The 18,012-nt window shown below is 43.5% G+C and overlaps 1 protein-coding gene across 2 annotated transcripts in view; it reads left to right on the top strand.

Moving 5' to 3' along the window:
• LOC118170053 overlaps positions 1 to 18,012 on the top strand; it is a 359,390-nt gene that overhangs the window by 118,651 nt on the left and 222,727 nt on the right. Inside the window, exon 1 of one of the 2 annotated variants that reach the window (XR_004752468.1) lies at positions 15,133 to 15,525. The exons of the other annotated variant lie outside the window; for it this stretch is intronic. The gene's annotated coding sequence lies outside the window, so the exon portion shown is untranslated. Of the gene's footprint in view, positions 1 to 15,132; positions 15,526 to 18,012 lie in introns of those variants that run through there. 2 annotated transcript variants of the gene reach the window in all.

The following is an 18,012-nucleotide window of genomic DNA, read 5'->3' as shown; positions in this document are numbered from 1 at the left end:
AAATGCTGAGACACCTGAGAGGACTCTTTCCAGAAGGTAGGACAATGTTTCCCAAAGAACAGAAGGACACCTCCAGTCTCTAGTTGGAAACTGTCTAGTAATGAGTTCAACTGTCCTCTACTAGTCCAGTAGGACATCAGCAGGCATGGCACTTTTAACATGTCATGTAGGCTCTGCGTAGTTTGCACGGCAGGAGAAACTGGCCTCTGCCCTAGATATGCTATGTAAATGTATCCTCAGCTTGAGAAGTTCCGGGATGTCAGGAAGCACAGGAAATAGAGGAAATACAGGTGGGTTTTGTACTTCTGTTTGTGTTCGGCCTGTGCTAATTAAGCTACGTGGCTTTGGGAGGAATGGCAGAGTAAGAAAGCCACTAAGACATATTTTTTAAAAATCTCACTTAAATCTATCTCCAGTGTGGTTTTTGTTGTCATAGTTTTGGCAGTTGAGGGAGGATCCTCAAGAGAACAAGAACTTGTTTTCTCTGGAAAGTCTGCTTTTCTTTTTTTTTTATTATTTTTATTTTTTATTTTTTTCCTCCAATATTTGCACATAAGTGTTGTTGTGTTTTCATTTCCATCTGGAAGGTACAATCTTCATCTGAAATCTTTATGTTGTAGCTTTATGAAATAACATCAAAGTAGGTGATAATGAAGACATTAAACTTCTTCTGATGATTAACAAGATAGTTTTAAGATCTTGCTTTATCACATGGGTGTAAAATGGATGAATTTGCTTATGTAAATCCATTCCATGCCAATGTCTGCTCAGTCTGAATGCTTCCAGGATTTCTCCTGCTTTCAAAGGAGAGCTTACATTAGTGCTGTAGATTGGGCTGGGCGGGTGTTTGTCCGCATTTCTGTGCTTAGTTTTTTGTACCTGGAGGCCCTCAGCACCAGCTCTTTTTCTCTGCCGAGACATTCCTGTTGGCCCTCAGTGCTTGCTAACGCAGCCATAGAGTTGGGTGTTCCTTGTGCCGTGTATTACAAATGACAAAGCACCAGTTAGACGAGATGAACTTCAAAATGATCAGCGCATACATTCACTGGGACAACTGCTCACTTCTGGTCTTAGGAGCTTTTTGTTTTTCAGATGTTGGCCCTCAGCAGTATCTTTGGCATCTAATAAGCATTTGTCCAAATATCACATTCTGCATTTCAACTGCCAGATTCTGGTTTTTCTCTTTATAAATCTTCGATAAGTTTGTGCTCGCGTTTGGGCTTGAGTTTAACTTTATTTTAACTGCATATTATCGTAACTAATATAATTTATTGTAAAATGATTGAAAAATCTGATTTTTGAAAATCTGTGAAAAAGGCATTTTGAAAAATGGCTAAATCTGCACTCAAACAGTCTATCTAGCAACTATCAAGCTGATAAGTTTAGATTAGGTTCTAATTTACAGCTTATATATATTTTAAGTTTTCTGCGTTTCTCATACCGCAGAATACCAAGTCAATGTCAATGATTTGACATCGCTTTCAAAAAGTACAATTATAGTATATTCCATAAAAGAGTTATGTTTCACAGTCGTCCTTTGTTATAGATGGCAATAAGTTTGACACAGCTTGGTTGAGAGATGAATATTGAAATTTTTTTCGAAACATCGTCTGATAAGACACTCATAAGACTTTGTAATGTATTACAAGGAAGCTTATCTATCAGAACATCCCCGTAATTATATTTATCTATGTATATGTACATGCATGGATTTTGCATGTAAAGATAAGTATGAAAAGTTTCCAGATAGGAAGTCAATGCTGGAATGTGCTGGAATACTTGCCAGGCCTGACAAGGTGTAGCTCTGACACGTGATAACTCAAGAAATACCACAAAGAAAGAGATGTGAAGAAGATCGTGATGTTGAAAGGAAATTAAAGTCTGTATTTCTGCTAAAGTTTACGTTGTGCTTGAACAGAGCACTCTAGACAAGGCCTGCCTTCTTTGAGGTGGCTGTTGCACCTTACCAGATCCCCATTGTCTTTGGGCTTTACCTGGTGGCTTCTTTGTGGCGTTTTGTGGAGTTTCAGGAGGTCCCTTTGTTCTCGAGCATTACAAATGGCATTAAAAATGCTCCTTCTTTTTGCTTCCCATGCCACCGTGACGCTATTTTGAAAACAATTTACAGAAAATAAAAGATTGAAATGAAAAAAAAAAACACCACTGTGCATGTAATATCCCATTTAACATCATGTTTTTCTCCCATGTTGGTCATCTGTAACTTGCCATCTGGGGTATGACCACAGGAAATGCTTGTGTACTGGTGCATGAATGAAGCACAGGCCATGGGCTGCAAACCCTAACTGAGGCCACGGCAGAATAAGGACTCTGTTTTCAGAAAGCCTGGGGGTATGCAAGTAAGGACTCCTGTGGAGAGCTTAAGAGGATTCAGTAGGTAACTCCTGTTGACTTGTTGTGGAAAGACACATTTTTCATCACACACTTACCTGCATTAGCTGAAGGCTGACTGCTGTTCAGCTCCATCACTGCTGTTTAATGTATTTGAAATACTAACAATACCCTCTGCCTCCCAGTGTGCCCAGGTAGAGTTTGAACGTACGCATAGGTTTAGTAGTCTGAATTCTCCCAACCAACACTTTTTTCCTCTCTAGCTTAATATTTTGGGGTAGAGAAAGTAGAAGAGCTGTATTTTTCTTTCTGTGTCTTGGTACATACGTGGTAGTAGGGAGCAAATAACTTCGAGCCAGATCATCAGGGTGTTCCCCACAGTTGTGGAGCATCTCTCTTCTGGGACACAGGACTGAACTGATGTGGAAGGAAGAAAAATGTCATGACCTCCATGAACTCCACAGGACTCCATGAAACAGCATTCTTATTTTTTAAGCAGCCGAGCACCAAATTTGCGGCACATTGACTTCCAGGTCTCAGCCTGCCAGGTTGCCAAGAGGCTTGGGGCAAGCCCATGTTACTGCCTGATGTTAGGCTTCTACCTTTTAGGCATCACCGCCACACTTTTGGGAATCCCACGGCCTGTTGGACAGCAGACATTTTAGGAATTTCCCAGGAGATAATGAATTAGCTAATCCTTTTGGATCTGCCACCTTAGAAGTGACATAATATTTTGACAGTTGGAGTCAGCCTCACCACAGATTTAAGAAGATGTTTGCTTACAAATAGACATTTTTGGAACAAAACAGATAAATAACAAGCACTGTTAATGCCATGTGTATTCAAACCCTCAGCTTTATACGCTCTTAGCTTTGATGCAGGCAATCTACCCCAGATGTCTGAAGCCAAGGGAACAGCTGGGCGGTATCCTTACTCGTGGTGCACGGCAGCATGACATAGGCTACGATAATGGTCCCCTGCCTTAACTTTTATAATTATTCACTATTTGTTAATGATGTAAAACTTCATTGCAAGTTTAATACAAGAGACAGTGAAGCTGTCATGGAAGGGGCTGGGTTTGAAGCCCAAATTTTCCAGCTGTTTGGGACTAGGATCTCTCTTTTATTGATTGAAAAGGGTGCTCCTGGGATGCTTCGGAAACGGGGGTCTGAGCCTACCCTGACTTACCATAGTGTTATCAGGCGATTCCTTCAAGTTCCTTCAGAGATATTGCTTTGGTGTAGAGGTACTAGAGAAGCAGCCTTAATGAAGTAATTAGGATGAATATTACATGGGGGTTTAGAGCCCTCGGGCAGCAGTCTTAATATCATCATCTACCACTTGATTTAAGGGAACATCTTGTATGTATTATTTACAGCAGATATTAGACCTCCTCTGCCAATGCCAACGACTGCAGCCCAGGGGATTTATTAGCACCAGATACGCTATTTGTTTTGAAGAAAACCCATGTATTACTTGAAGCTACAAAATCAGATTTGAAATAAATAGATCTTAATATCAGATAAATGATGGATGAAGGCTAAGTTCAGACTGGCTCCCTGATAGATCAAGGCAAAAGCTTTGCTGGAGATTTAATGTTAATACAGCGCAGCTGGGGATTTTTAGGATATCATCCCCAGTCTCCGTCATGTAGAGCAGTAATACACTGGACTTCTGGAATCTCATTGCGGATCTTCTGGACTTTGAGATATTTCAGCTCTTCACGTGTTTTCTCAAATATACTTAGCTCTTTTTCATTTTCGAGCAGCCTTGATAACATTAGCTGATTTTGTTAATTGATAAGGCCGAAAGCTTAGGTAAGGATGAAGAGAAACCAATTATGGCTGTGAAATGACATGGGCAAAACAGTCCCCAAATGTCGGTCTCAGAGTCAAATGGGGTTTATTGAGCTGACAAGGAAAGAAGCACAAATGTTGCTGAGGCTCCAGGATGCCTTTCCATAGTGTAGGAGATAATGTTGGGGTTTCAAACACATGTTCTAACATTTCTTCTTCTTCCTTTAATGAGTCTGAAGATATATGATCTTCCTATTGGTATCTGGTGCTGTTTTTACTGATGTTGTTGGCAGGTATTTCAGCACAATTTTTGGTGTGGGCCACCTAATTAATTAATTTATGCCCAAATAAAACAGGTGTTATAACTGGAGGTGATGTGGAAAAAAGCTTGAACAGGGCAATGATGAACTCCTGATCCTGAAGGTGCACAGAAGTTGGAACAAATTTACGGTTTTGTATCAGGAGCTTGTACGGTAACTTTCCTGTGTAAATGGTCTTCACAAAATCAAAATTTTCTCTAGGCAGGCATCCGGAGCTCCCAAAACATAAGGGGTTGGTTCTCCAGAAATATTCTGGTACTTTGTGTTTGTTCCTCTCTCCCTCCCATTGTGATAGGCAGTGCACAGATTTCCCTTGTGGTGCAAGAAGACTGAAATCTGGCCTCCTTGCAGAGTTTTGCTGGCATAGCTGTGTTTACTCCCGTTGTGAAAAATTAATGCTTCTGGCTGACACCACGATGCAAAGGCTCAGGATGTGGATGCAGCTACCCTGACCAAGGAACTCCTGTCAGCTTCACTTATGTTGCTAAAAGCTGATGTTACTAAGCCAGCAGAAAAAGTCCTTCCGTAAGCACATGCCGCTTTTACTCTGGGGGCTCTGTATGTATAGCTATAGGGGTGTACAGAGACTTCCTTGTGCAGGGGCGGCATAATTTATATAGCAAGGATGTTTTTCTATAAGTGCTGCAGGTGAATTTAGAAAAAAGTGTTGTTCTGCTGATGCTGCTGGTCTTGGTTGTAGTTGTTTGTACCTCCTGTGTTGCTGCTGAGGCCAGTTTTTCCTTAATCCATACGTGAGTTATTGTAAGTTGCTTAATTTCATAAAGGGGAATGCAACTTGTGCGTCACTTCTGTTCTCTGCTGTGGTCCCCCAGCCGAGAAAGTGGGGGATGAATAAACGGAATACACAAGGAGCCCGTTTAGGTCATTTATGCACTAAGTGACAACATCATCTTGAAAAAGAGTTTGAAAAAGAACTTGGGCAAATATGATGCAGGTCAAAGCTGTTTTCTTCCCCTCTCTACTTTGGTTTTTAATTATTATTATTATTATTTAAATTCATTTCTTTTCAGCACATGGGGGAAGTACTGCCCCCTGAGCTCCAGCTAACTAGCTGATTGATGGCTTACTTCCTACCCGCCCCAGCTTAATTAGGATGTTACTATTTCCTGCCCCTCATTACACTAACCCCGATCACCGACACAGAACTGGAAGCAAATTATTACGAAAGCACAGAGGAATACAAGCTGCTAATTTGTTTTGGTCTCTGCTGGAAAATTGAAATTGTACATACTTACAAGTGCTTTACAAAGTACGTTATGTGGCCTGACAAGGAGCTTGGATATCTAACTGGTCCTTTTCAGAGGAGAAAGCTTTTGTTATGTCATTAATTATGCATAAGTATATATATCTCAATTATATTGTCCCTTCCTCTAAGGAAAGAGAGAGGAATTCATGCAGGTGGTCCAGGTGGCTGCCCTGCAGGTCAGGAGGACTCCCCAGCTTTTACACCGTGGCTGCACACTGTTGGAAAACGTCTGTCCCTGCAGCCACGAGGGAAAACGGGAGGATTTTTAACAGGGGTTAACTAGCACGTGTCAAAATGCTGGTGCTGAGATTACAGGCTGGAATTTGGGTGCGTGTCTGCTGGCTGGGTTAAACCCTGGGTTGGAGTGAGTGCTGCAGTGTAATGGCAGTGTTTGGTTTGCCAGCAGAAAAAAAAAAAAAAAAAAAAAGTGACATAAATTAAACATATTCCGTGCCTGTGCCTTTCTGGGGTAGATTTTAATAACCGCACGTGGGGTTGCATCAATGGTTTCTCTGCTACAGGAGCTTTAGCACACAAGAGAAGGAAAATCTCTGTCTAAAACAAAACCGAAAGTGCAAATGGCTCGTGGTGTGTTCAGAAGGGCTCCATCCCTGTGAGCCGCGCGTCCCACACAGGGCGTTGAGGGCGCCAGCGCAGGCCGTGCATTAGGGCTGCAGCCCCCCGGGGACGCCCTAAGGCTGTGATGAAACAAAAAGCCCTGCCAGGCCGGCTGGCACATCGTGAAGGTGTAAAGGGCAGCGCGGCACCTCGGTTCTCCACATGGCCCTTGGCTGTCACCTAGCGCTGTGGGATGTTGGTGTCCCTCTTTCGTGGCTTTACGTACAAAGGCCCCATGGCGAAGGAGCTGGTGATGAAGTTACTTCCCTTTCCAGCTGTGAGGCTAAAAGTGGATGTTGTAGGAGATCTTCAAAGCTTTCTAGGTAGCTGACCCTGATAGTTAATGGGAGTTGCACGTTCTAATGCCCTTTGCAAATTTTCCACTGGAGAGTTTGCCTTTTTTTGTCATTAGAATAGCGTGTAATGTCCTTAATAGCAACCCAAACTCGCCTGATTTAACGTGATTACAAATGCAGGCTTAATTCACTAACCACAATTTTTTGAAAGGAAAGGGGCTTATTCTGAATTACGGGAGGCACCACCTCCCTCTCTCCCTCGGTTTTCTATTCCGATACCATTTTGCGTTGTGACCTTTATTGTTTTTATTTTGCAAGGCTGGGGTTTCCTGGAATCTGAGAGGAACCTGCAGGGGAGCCTCCGGAGGGGCAGGATCTGTGCGCCCAGGGACGAGCGTGGCTGGCGAGGGGCAGATGAGGAGGGTGTGGGGCTCAACCTCCTCCCACACAGCCTGGGCAGAGCCAGGGCTCACCCAGGAGCAGCTTGTCCCTAACTGCTGCTGCCCTTTCTTCAGTGCCTGCCGTGACTCTTTCCCTGCTTGTGAGGTGGGAAGCTTGCAGGCTAGCTGGTTTCTAACGCGGTGTCTGGGTCTGTTGCTAGCTCTGAGATCATTTGGGGGTTGAATAGAACTTGGTTTCACATCGAGCAAAAATCTGCTTTGGAAGAGTGTTCGCAGAGTCTGGCAAAATCGAGCCTGTGCATGGAAGGTGGGCTGGCAAGGAGACAGTTCTTCAACAAAGAAAGCATGGAAGTTTGTGAATCTGGACCGGACCATAACCACTTTTAAGTGAATATTGGCATTATTATTTCTGTAATCTCCTAATGAGTCATAAACAGAGAGCAGGACCTCAGATCCAGTTTGAGATTCTCCAGCCTGAGTTATGGAATAAAAACAGCCTTAGGATTTACAGGAAGGGAGTGAATAATGTTTAAACATTGCTCCATCCTTCCTAGAGAGACTGCGTAAACTTACACAGCACTGGAGGTGACAGCTGAGATTAAAGCAGGTCATCTCGTGCAAACACTTTCACAATACCCCTGTTTCTGTGACACTGTAAGATGGAGAAAGTCTGCTGCTGGCAAGCTGTCAGGGGAGAGCGCATTTCGTAACGAGTTGTTCGCCGTACGGAAAACACAAACGAGGACATCCTCAGAGTCTGCAAGAGCGCGCTGCTTGCTCGTGCTGTGCACAAAAACCCCTCTTTTCTCTAAAACCGCCGATCAGCCAGGCTGTGTCTGCGTTGTGTGGGATGGCTGGGAGTCAGTGCTACAATCTGCAGCGTTTCATCCCCGAGCGCGTGCTGCAATCCGTCTCCTTCCTGTAACTTTTCCCAGCCCTGATCATTCTCAGGGAGCTGATTAGGAAGGGGTTGCAGCGGAAGAGGGGACAGTGTGCACTGAATATAATAATTTCCCGCAGGGAAGAAATCCTTTCTGTGCCGTGACAAGTCGAGTAATAATGACATCAGTGACAGAGCGAGTTTCGATTTGCAGACCTTCTCCTGTGCTGCTGTGAGCTGCCTTAAGGAAGTAACGAAGGGTCTCAGGTTCCCCGGGCGGGTGGAAGTGGGACCGAGCTCCTTCCATCACCACTTTGATTTTCTTTTTTAGTCAGCTGTGGAACTTCCTAAAATGTTTCCCTTCTGTGGGGGAACTTTCCTCCTAGAGGGTTACTTCAGCTGCTCTTGAATTAATTACAGCACATCAGCAATGAACAGTGCACTCAAGGGGGTACCTCAGTGCAACCTCTGCTTGCCTCGTGGAAGCTGCTTTGCCTTGCAAATGCCACATTTATCACAGCGAGTGCCTTAGCAACCAGGGAATTTTCCTGGACAGATCACAAATAAATGTTTCCCTGGGCTTTAGAACAGCGTCAGGCTTCTAGAAACTTTGGGAGCAAACTTGGAAGTTCCTGCGTTCTAGATCTGTAGCCATGGAACCTGAACAAGACTATCTGCAAAGGAGATGCATCGTGCATTTTAAATTACACCCAGCTTTCTTGGGGAAGCAAATTAACCAAAGAATACAGATAACGGTATTAAGTACAATAGAACATTTTAATTGCTAAGAAAAACAAATGTACATGTCTGTTACTGTAATTAAAAGTGTTGTATTTGCTATGCGTTAAAGCGACGTGCATGTCTGCAGTACAGTAATTGGCTCAATTCATCACTGGTTTCTGACGTGACGTTATGGCTAGTGTGAAGCTGTACAAGAAGACAGGAATTCGGCACTGATACTCACTGTTTGACAGGTCGTCTGCCCGCTGATGGAGCAGAGCTGTCATTTGTCTTCATCACAGCCTCGCTTCGGAGCTGTGGTTGTGCACTACGCAAAGCACGGATCACCTCTGAGCAGCTCTCGAAGTGCTTGCTGGATGCCTTCCTAGATATCCTGCTGGTGATACTCCAGCTCTAGTTTCTCATGCTTTGCTGTGGGATCTGGGGTTTGAGTGGTTCAAGGGCTGCTGCGGTGCCTCAGAGACCAAGCAAGGCAAACTTTGCTGCAGCTACAGCCACGGCGCTGTGCCTTGTCCCTGCGGCCCCGCTCTGGGCACGGACGGTGACTGAGAGGGAAGCCTGCAGGAACCATAGGAAGCACCTAAGAATGAAGAGGCTGAGCTTGTTTCCCAGATCTTGGCCTTGCACTCTTTCCTCCTCTAGCTTCAGGATGCCCGATGGCAGTAACACAGTCTCCAAATGAGTAGAAGGCAGCTGTGAAAAGAAAATAAACAACCCGTTTGCATGCCCCTTGTCTTAGAAGAGTAACGATCGCAAAAGATCACAGCTGGGAAGAGCTGGGTTAACAGGAGGGAGCCATTTCCAATATTAAGGTAGTTAAGTACTGGACTAAATTCCCTACAGAGAGTGTGGGAAGTCCCTACAGGACGTGGGGAAGCCTTTCTGAGGAGCAGCACGGTGGAGCTTGATCCCTCCTTGGAAGAGGTGAACAGACACCGTCATCTTTGGGCAGCTCCTCCAGCCTGATTCCTGGGGCTCCAGGGTGCACAAAGCCCTGCTATGTGGGGAGCTTTGCGACCTGTCCTGGAGATGGCCTGCGGAAATCCCTCCTTAGCAGCCGATGACACCAGTGCAGGGGGCTCAGACGTGGTCACTCCTGATCTCTCCAAGGGAAGGAACCAGATCCAGGTAGGAAATGGTTCCTGGCGGCATAACCCGCCCCTGGTTTCTCCTCAAGCTAAGAATGGACTTTTCTTTTAGCAATTAATTTCCAAGATAGTTTAATAACAGTGCTTCATTTATCGAAACTACTAAAAGGTAGGGAACCAGTCTCTCACCACACGTACTTTGTGCTGTTTTAGTAGGACAGGGAGGCCGTAAAGGACAACCGGTGCTTGTTAGAGGGTGGACCTGTTCTGCCTGCTTTGTCCTTTCAGGTGAAGACCGATCAGTTCCAAAGAAAGTGGAGCAACACGAGTTAGGATAGCTGCTGGTTAATAGTTAATGAACAGGCTGGGTTTGAATGCGCATCCCGGAGATGCCCCTGCTGACTGTATTTAAACAATAAAGTGCAGCAGGCAGCGCTTTTCGAGGCGATTACAGCAGTCCTCGTGCCGGGGTACGGTGCACGGGAGTGAAGGCTGAGTGACTTTAATCACTGGAGAGCTGTAAATTCACCGCCTGCTATTAGGAGATGAACTTTGAGTTACATATATATTAAAAAAGGAAGTAAAGCAGGTAGGCCTGTCAATTTGCTGGGCCTTATTGGCAGGAAGATGACTTAATTAGCAGCCATTGAGAAATCCCTATTTATGCAGAAGAACCTGCAAGATTTATATTGCATGAAGGATAGATTATAGCTATTGTATAACCAAGTGATGTATTTATAACTTTGATTACTTCACATTAAGACATCTACCTAGGCAATGTTGTGTGCTAAATCATTTGGTGGGTTTGAGATACTTTTGCATATGAAGCTTCAGCTAATAGGGACTGTCTGGTTAAAATAATCTGCTGATGATAGGATTGGGATAGTCCAGGTGTGTTCTGTGCAGCCACTGAAGCAACCAATAATTAGTATTTCATTTCCTTTGGGTCATTTTTAAAATGTCAATAAATATCTTGAATCTGATTTTCTTTTTCCATAAGGTAATACTAGGACAGTTTTAATGACAGTTTTAAAGTAAGTCTAAGCAGATTTCATACCCATTTAGTGCACCAGATTTAGTAGTAAAAATAATCCTATTTTTTAGTGGAAAAAAACATAAAGGGGCTAAGATGATGTGATGATTGCATGTGAGACTGCTAAAAGACATCAAAGCTATGAACGGTCCGGAGAAAAACAGAGCTTCATTGCCATTTGAGGGAGCCTGAGGCCAGTGTTTGCTTCCAGCAGCTCCCGCGGGGCTGTGCCGGTGCACACGCGTTTTTCTTTTGCAGTTTCACAGATACTTGTTGTCCTGGTCGAAGCGAGGAGCTACCTGGTAATCCTGTGCTGGTGCAATGTGCTGTGTGTGCCCAGAGTGGGGTTCCGGCACCAGCGTGGGGGAGCTGAGCATCACGTGGCCGCTAGCAGCACGAAGAGCTGCACAGACCTGGGAGAAAGGCAGCAGAAAGCAAAGGACCCGGCAGCAGAAAGCAAAGGAGAGGGCTTAACTCACAACGTAAGATTTTGCTCCCTAAGCCTCTCCTCAACACTGGAAAATGTGTCGTGGTTATCCAGCTGGGTTAGCGATAACGCCATTCTTCGGTGTGCATGCCTGTGATTTACTCTTATTGTCACTGCCTCTCCGCTTTCGTTTCGAAACTTCTTGATTTTCTTAAGCTCAAAGAAAGCTGCCAGCTGTCCTGGGATATCACCCTGAGCCATGGAAATCTGAATGATTCATTAGCCTCCGAAGAGTGAGCTCAAAGCTTGAAACCCTTTTCAGACTCTCAGTAAAAGACGCGGATTAGGGGGGATCTCGGTTTCCATCTCCCAGGGAGCTGCCAAATTCCCTTCCCTGCTCCTCCGGTTCTTATGGCGCTCTTCAACATCGTGCATTAAATAACATGACTAATATTTGTCATGTGTTACTTGTCCTTTTGAGTCTTTAGGGGGGAAGAAACACACATTGTTTTGACTGGGTGTTTTAGTTTTTTAAAATCTAAATATAACTGTGTGTGTTAGAGACGGTAGGTAATGCATGGGGTAGAGTGTGTTTGAGGTCTGCTCCATGCTTCCAGAGAGGGTTTATTTTACTCTTGGTTTAACCCCAAGGAAACCTTACCATGCAGTACTCCTCGGCCTTTGCTTTGTAATGAGCCTGTGGCTGCAGCAGCAAATGGCAGAGCCCAGCGGGAACAAGTCCGTGGAGCACGGTGGTGCTGAGAACCCTCTGGCCACGTTTGGTGGGTTTGTGTTGTGCTCTTGTGCTGTGGGCCAGCATGCTTCGGCTGGGCACGAGGGTTTCTCCTGGTGCTTTCATCTCATCCAGAAGAAAGCCAACAGGGTGAGGTGAAGCTCAGGAAGCAAGGAGCCCTGCAGTAACCCACGCCTTGTCTGAACTACTACCACAGGATGGCCGTGCCCCCCCAGTGCAGTTGATCAGAGAAATGAAGCCTGTGGAAAAAGAAGAACCCTTATCAGATGCTCGAACCCAGTGCTAAAAGGGGTCATTGCCACTGCGAAATATACATCACGGGATATTAATTGGCAAATCTAGCCTTGCTATTTTATTGCACTGCAAATAAGAGAAATAGTACTGTCACCGATGGGAGCGTCCAGCACCATGTACACCCCACACGTTGCAGTCTCCTCTTCTGTTCTCCTGCTAACTCCTGGACACTGACCTCTCACTGCAGCACTCGTGGACCGGTGCATGCTTAATGCACCTCCTGTGCAAATTCTTTCTGTTAGTTCAGCATGTCTCTAATAATCAGTCTCCGTAATTTGGTTTTCTCCATTCATTGATTGTCCCAAATATGATTTTGCAATGCAAAGATCCCCTAGTCATAACTACAGAAGTGACAGGCAGTACTTTTTGTAATCTCCATATTTGACGCATGAAAGAAGGCTAAATTCCTGTTTGAATAAACAACATAATAAGGTTATTGAGAATAAGACCATTACTATATAAAATTATGTCTAAGTGGCAGATATAATTAACATTGGATTGTAATTACACTAATTACAAGTCACATTAAGATACTCCAGTAATGACAAAGTGAGCACCCTATAATTGAATGGAATAAGCAGGGAAACATGCTGCTCACACTAATTACCTAAATGAGCTAATATGTCTTCAGAGTGACAGTCATGCTCAGTGTTATTACACAGGCAAGACAATTTTGTAAGTTAAAAAAAATTCTAATTTCCTTCCTTCCTTCTCTTCAGGACCCATTTCAAATCATCAGCAGCTTCAGAATTTCTCTCTTGAGCCAAAAATAGAGCAATCCCACAGTTGAGGCCTTTTCTAATTTTGCTCAGCAAAATCCGAGTTTCAGGGTTACACTGTGATTTTGACATATTCCTGCTGCTTTAAAAGTAAAATCTGGCTTGTTCTGTGTTTATTGGTAGGCTCCTTTGACAAGCCAATCCACTGTGATTTCCTCACTTGTCTAAATTCGAAACAAACAAAATAATGTAACTTAAACTCAGCGTGCTCTGCAGCATAAAGCACACTTATTTTGTTGGCTCCAGAGTAGCAAATATGGCTTATAACAGTCTGGCTCCAGTTGTGCCCCTGAGAGTGGTAAAATTTGAATTATTCAAGGCAATTAGTGGGAGCATTGCAGTGGAACTCAAATTTCAGCTCGAGCTTCTAAGAATAAAAACTAATATAAGAATAGGAATTCTACATATTGTGGAAAAAAGGTGGATTACTTTTTTCTTTAAGCACCTCCAGCTGTCCGGGGCTAAGAGATGGGAGGAAAAATAACATAACGGACCCCTTCACTATTTAAAATAGTTTGTTAAGAAGAAAAAAATAGAGCCAACGGACTTCATCAGGCTGCCTATACTTCAAAGCTATCTGAAGGATTTATTCTTCTTATTTTTCCTTCATGTGTGGTTTGATTCTTCGGGGTCTGGAGTCCCAGATTCCCATTTCTTCTGGTGATAGCCAAAAACCAGGAGCATACGGTTTCTTAGCAATATTTCTGCCTGTTTTTGTTTATTTTTATCCCGGGGCGTAGGAGGTTCGCTCACGGAGCAGTTCAGTGCCAGCACTTTGATGAACTCTTTTCCTGTCACCAGGAAAGCCATGAGTTTTCAGGAAGTGTTTGAGCGAGGACGAGGAGGTAGTTGAGTGGGATGGTGTCCTCAAAAGCAAAAATAAGTCAAAGCTGCTGACTGCAAATGTGGTGTACGAGTATCTTGGAGACCTGGCCTCCTCTGTAGGGAGTGGAAAGGAGAAAAAAGGCGATGGAGGCTTGGAAGAAAGGCCAAGAAAAAAAAAAAAAAAAAAGAAAAAAAATGCTGGTGAGGAAATAAGGCAATTGATGGGCTAAATAAAAGGAAGTGCTTTTTCTAAGAAGAAGTAAGAGATTTGCAATGTTGCTAACCTTGGAAGGTGGTTGTTTGGTAGAGATGAAGTCCAAGTAGAGGGAGGAAACCTAGAAGGGAGTAAGGGGAAAGGGATGCCAGGCAGAGAGGCACGACAGCTCCACAGAACTCAGAAGTGAAGCAGGAAAAAGGGCAATGGGAGGAGGAGCGCAGGTAGTATCGGGTGTTTTTAAGATGACAGAGGCTAAATATATGTTTGTATCATGAGGCGAAATAAGAGGAGAGCAAAATGTTTAGAGAGTGTGTAAGGAAAAGAGAAGCAAAAGAGTGATCAGGAGCAGAAGTGGGACTGAGGCTGGAACAGGAGTGAGCCAGCGAGATAGTAGGAGCATTTGAGGAGGAAAAGAAAACTGACTTCTTTCTGTTGGCCTTAGAGATACCAGAATTAGCTCAGATACAGATATCTGTGTTCTAGACAGGGGAAATTTTATTTGGTTTATAAAGAACCACTGGTTCAACGGACCTCCAAATCACCCTTTATTGTTCTTACAGGCTTGAAAAGAAGTAAAGTCATAGGTCTACTTAAACCTTTAATCTGGAGTCTGCCTGGGTTCTGTCACCTAATTCCTCATCACTTTGGGATTTAATTAGTCCTACAAACTAATGTCAACGTCTCGATGGACTGACAATACACTGCAATCCACACTACCTATGATTTGGGCCAGTCACATGTGATAATATTAAATAAAATAAATTATATTTGAATTTACACTAACAACTAGGCTGATCCTTTAACCTGCAGGCATGATGCAGACATGCTTTACAACTATCTTGCAAGACGATCTTGCTTATTAACTGCTTATTTGAACAAATAAATTAAAAAATCGCCAAAATGTGTACTAGATTAAAAAAAAGACCTCCAGCAACCAAAGTTTTTGACGGAAAGTGTTATCCACAAAAAGTTACCTGAGAATTTAAATTCTAGAGAAAATTGTGATTTAAATTCACAAAACCATCAAATGAATAATTTTAACAGATTCTCAGCTCTTCTTAAACAGATGACTGTGTGTTTGCAACTGAATGTTTGATAAATGAAAAGAGACAAAATGTTCTACTTTTCAGCACATTTTTATCCACAGCTGGTGTGCAGACCGAGACTGAGTGTATGTTAGCTTTAGCCGTGATTTTTCAAGTTGAGGTTTGCTATATTTAGCTCTACATATATTTAGAATTGATGGAAGTAAATCTTTTAACTTTGGAAAATGTTGCTGAATGGAGACTTCGGTCCAGCTGAAAAATATCACCAGTGCTCCTTGATCCTACCTCTGTGGAGAATTACTGGCTCCAGGGACCCCCTCTGAACCCTGCCAGAGTTTTTCATCGTTCCTAACTGCAGTGAAGCCTTCGTGAGGCACACACATTCACTTCCCTGGTATGTACACAGAATCCTACGCCTGGATACCTCCTGTTGTAGGCTCTTTGCTTTAATATATGTGTAACAGAAGGTATGTAACCATTTATTAGGACTGTACAGTACGTTTGAGGCATATCATACCTGTTCAGGAAAAAATAAAGATACCTGGGGATTTGCTTAGGCATTTTAATAATAGTTAATATGTTAGAAAGTATTTATCGTGGCAGAAAATTTTAGTATATATTTTTCTAAATGGCTGTTTGCCTAACTAGTATGATAATAAAAAGTCATTTTCATATTCCCTTTCCTATTCAGTAGGTGTGACTCTGGTTCCACACCTGCTGAAACATTCCTTGAGTCATCACAGTAATTACGAACACGCTTGAGTTCATGTAGATGCTTTATATATTCCCTATTATATCCTTAACTTTTACAGAAATAATTGTTATATACGTTCTGCTAATAACTCTATGTGTGGTTAAGTAGAAGTTGTTCAATGTATTGCTGGCGTTCCCATCTGTAAAATGGGGGTAACGCTGTGTTTTTAGCTGCTGATTGTGTTCTCGTATTGGTGGCAATATTGGTACGATATTCTGAATGTTCTAAACGCTGTGCAAAATGTAGCTTATGAAAATGTTATGATAAAGCCTTTGAACAAAAGCGCTATCTGAATGTTTATAAAACAAGCAGCTCAAGGCTCTTGCCGTGCTAATCAACATACCAAAGTTAATTTAGTTGTTATTTAGAATAGCAATTCATTCAGATCGGCAAAAACATAGTTCGCAGCCACTCAAGACAAATAATAGTCACTAAAAAAAAAGCAATTTATTCCAATTGGATTATATCAGCATAAACACAATGCTGCTGGACTGCACAGGGAAAATTGAAGGCTCTGTAGCATTTCCGTGGCAGATGTCTGCCAAAACTCCTTTAGCGAAGGTGTTGCCCTCACCCTGGGCTGTGTCAGCTCGCGTGGGACAGCCGCCCCGCAGCCGGTGTAGCCCTTCTGCTGACACGTTGCTCCACTTTGTTAACACTGGGATTGGCAGTATGTGTCTCATCTACAACGTGGTGTGACTGCGCCTCTTGTAATGAAGTGAAAATCGTCATGGTCTGTGTACAGAAGAGGTGCTTTCAGACAGGCTTCTGTTAGGTCCCGTTAAGCCACACGTCAGGCCCCTTGCACACATCTTCTCGGTAGCTTCAGCACGCGTTTTATTTTAGGCTGCAGCAAACAACAAACGTCAAACTGCAGCGAGGGCAGTAGGGGACCCGAACCTGTCCAAACGCTCGCTTTGCCGGGGACCCGAGTCGAGGAGGTGGTGGCCACGGTCTGCGCAGCAGAGGAGGCATTGCATCTGAGCTACATTTGGCTATATAAACAATAGTCCTCTCAGCTCACGCTGTAATTACATCTCTTCGGTGAGTCACTTCGTTCACATGATGCAAATATTTACGGCTTGCAAAGAACACGATATCCAATCAAGGGACAGACTTTTCTGGTTAGCGTGGAAAAGGCTCGGCATCTGAGGCTGAGAAACTGGGGAGATCGCATTTGCTGAGGGGAAGGGGAGAACTTCAGTGGTACAAAATGTCTTCCAGAACCAACCCAGATCCTTGCTTTAAGAACCCCAGCTTTTGTTCAGACTTTTATTAGAGAAGGTGGTGACTTTGTAAAGCTCTGTGAGATGAAAAAAATGTGCAGATGTATAAGGCGTCTGGATTCAGCCACCCTGTGTTGCGACATCTTAGTGCCTCTTTGGAGCCGCCAGGCTTGAAATTCTGCGTTTCTTGGCCAAAGCCAAGCTTGATACTGCCTTGCTGATGGGCGTGTGGTCATATGAGAAGTACAGATCAACCTCCATCAACACCAGACACCTTGCAAAGGAGGGGAGAGAAAACAGGATTCACCTCTCACCTGGTGAAGGGCAAAGTGAGCTGGCGTGTCTGGGTCCTTCCAGGGCCAGCAAGGTTTGCGAGCTATTTTGAAGAATTTTACCATTCTTATCTCAAAATCTGGAAACACTGAAAGTTTTCATTAGAGGAAAATACTGATCAGGGAACAGGCCTACACTGGGAATCCGTACGAAGGGCAGTAGCTGACCAGTTCATTGATATATTGAGCAAGAGTCTCATTTAATTCTAAGTTTTAATTATTTAATTCTAACTTTTGCACTTTTATAAAAATAAATGGCTGCATGGTTAATACATCAACACTGATAACTCAGGCTAACAGGAAGCACTGACCAAGAGAGTTCAGTAAATACTTATCCCACTTATTCCAGCCTTCCTTGGGGAGTTTGAAGCATTTGTGCCAGGACTGAAGTTGTTTCTTGATAAGCTTAAATATAGGTGACAGGGAGGACTCCTGCTTCACAGATTCCTTCACAATCTGGAATTGTACTTAACCCCTTCTCTCCAACCTTGTCTTGTGCAATAGTTGGATTTTGGTCTGATTAGTGCCAGCTATTTATTAATGAAACTTCATTTATATAAGTTCTCATG

The sequence above is a fragment of the Oxyura jamaicensis genome, chromosome 7 (assembly GCF_011077185.1).
Source record: "Oxyura jamaicensis isolate SHBP4307 breed ruddy duck chromosome 7, BPBGC_Ojam_1.0, whole genome shotgun sequence".
Lineage (NCBI taxonomy): Eukaryota > Metazoa > Chordata > Aves > Anseriformes > Anatidae > Oxyura > Oxyura jamaicensis.
The sequence above is the reverse complement of the archived record's forward strand: the minus strand, read 5'-3'. Positions and strand labels throughout refer to the sequence as shown.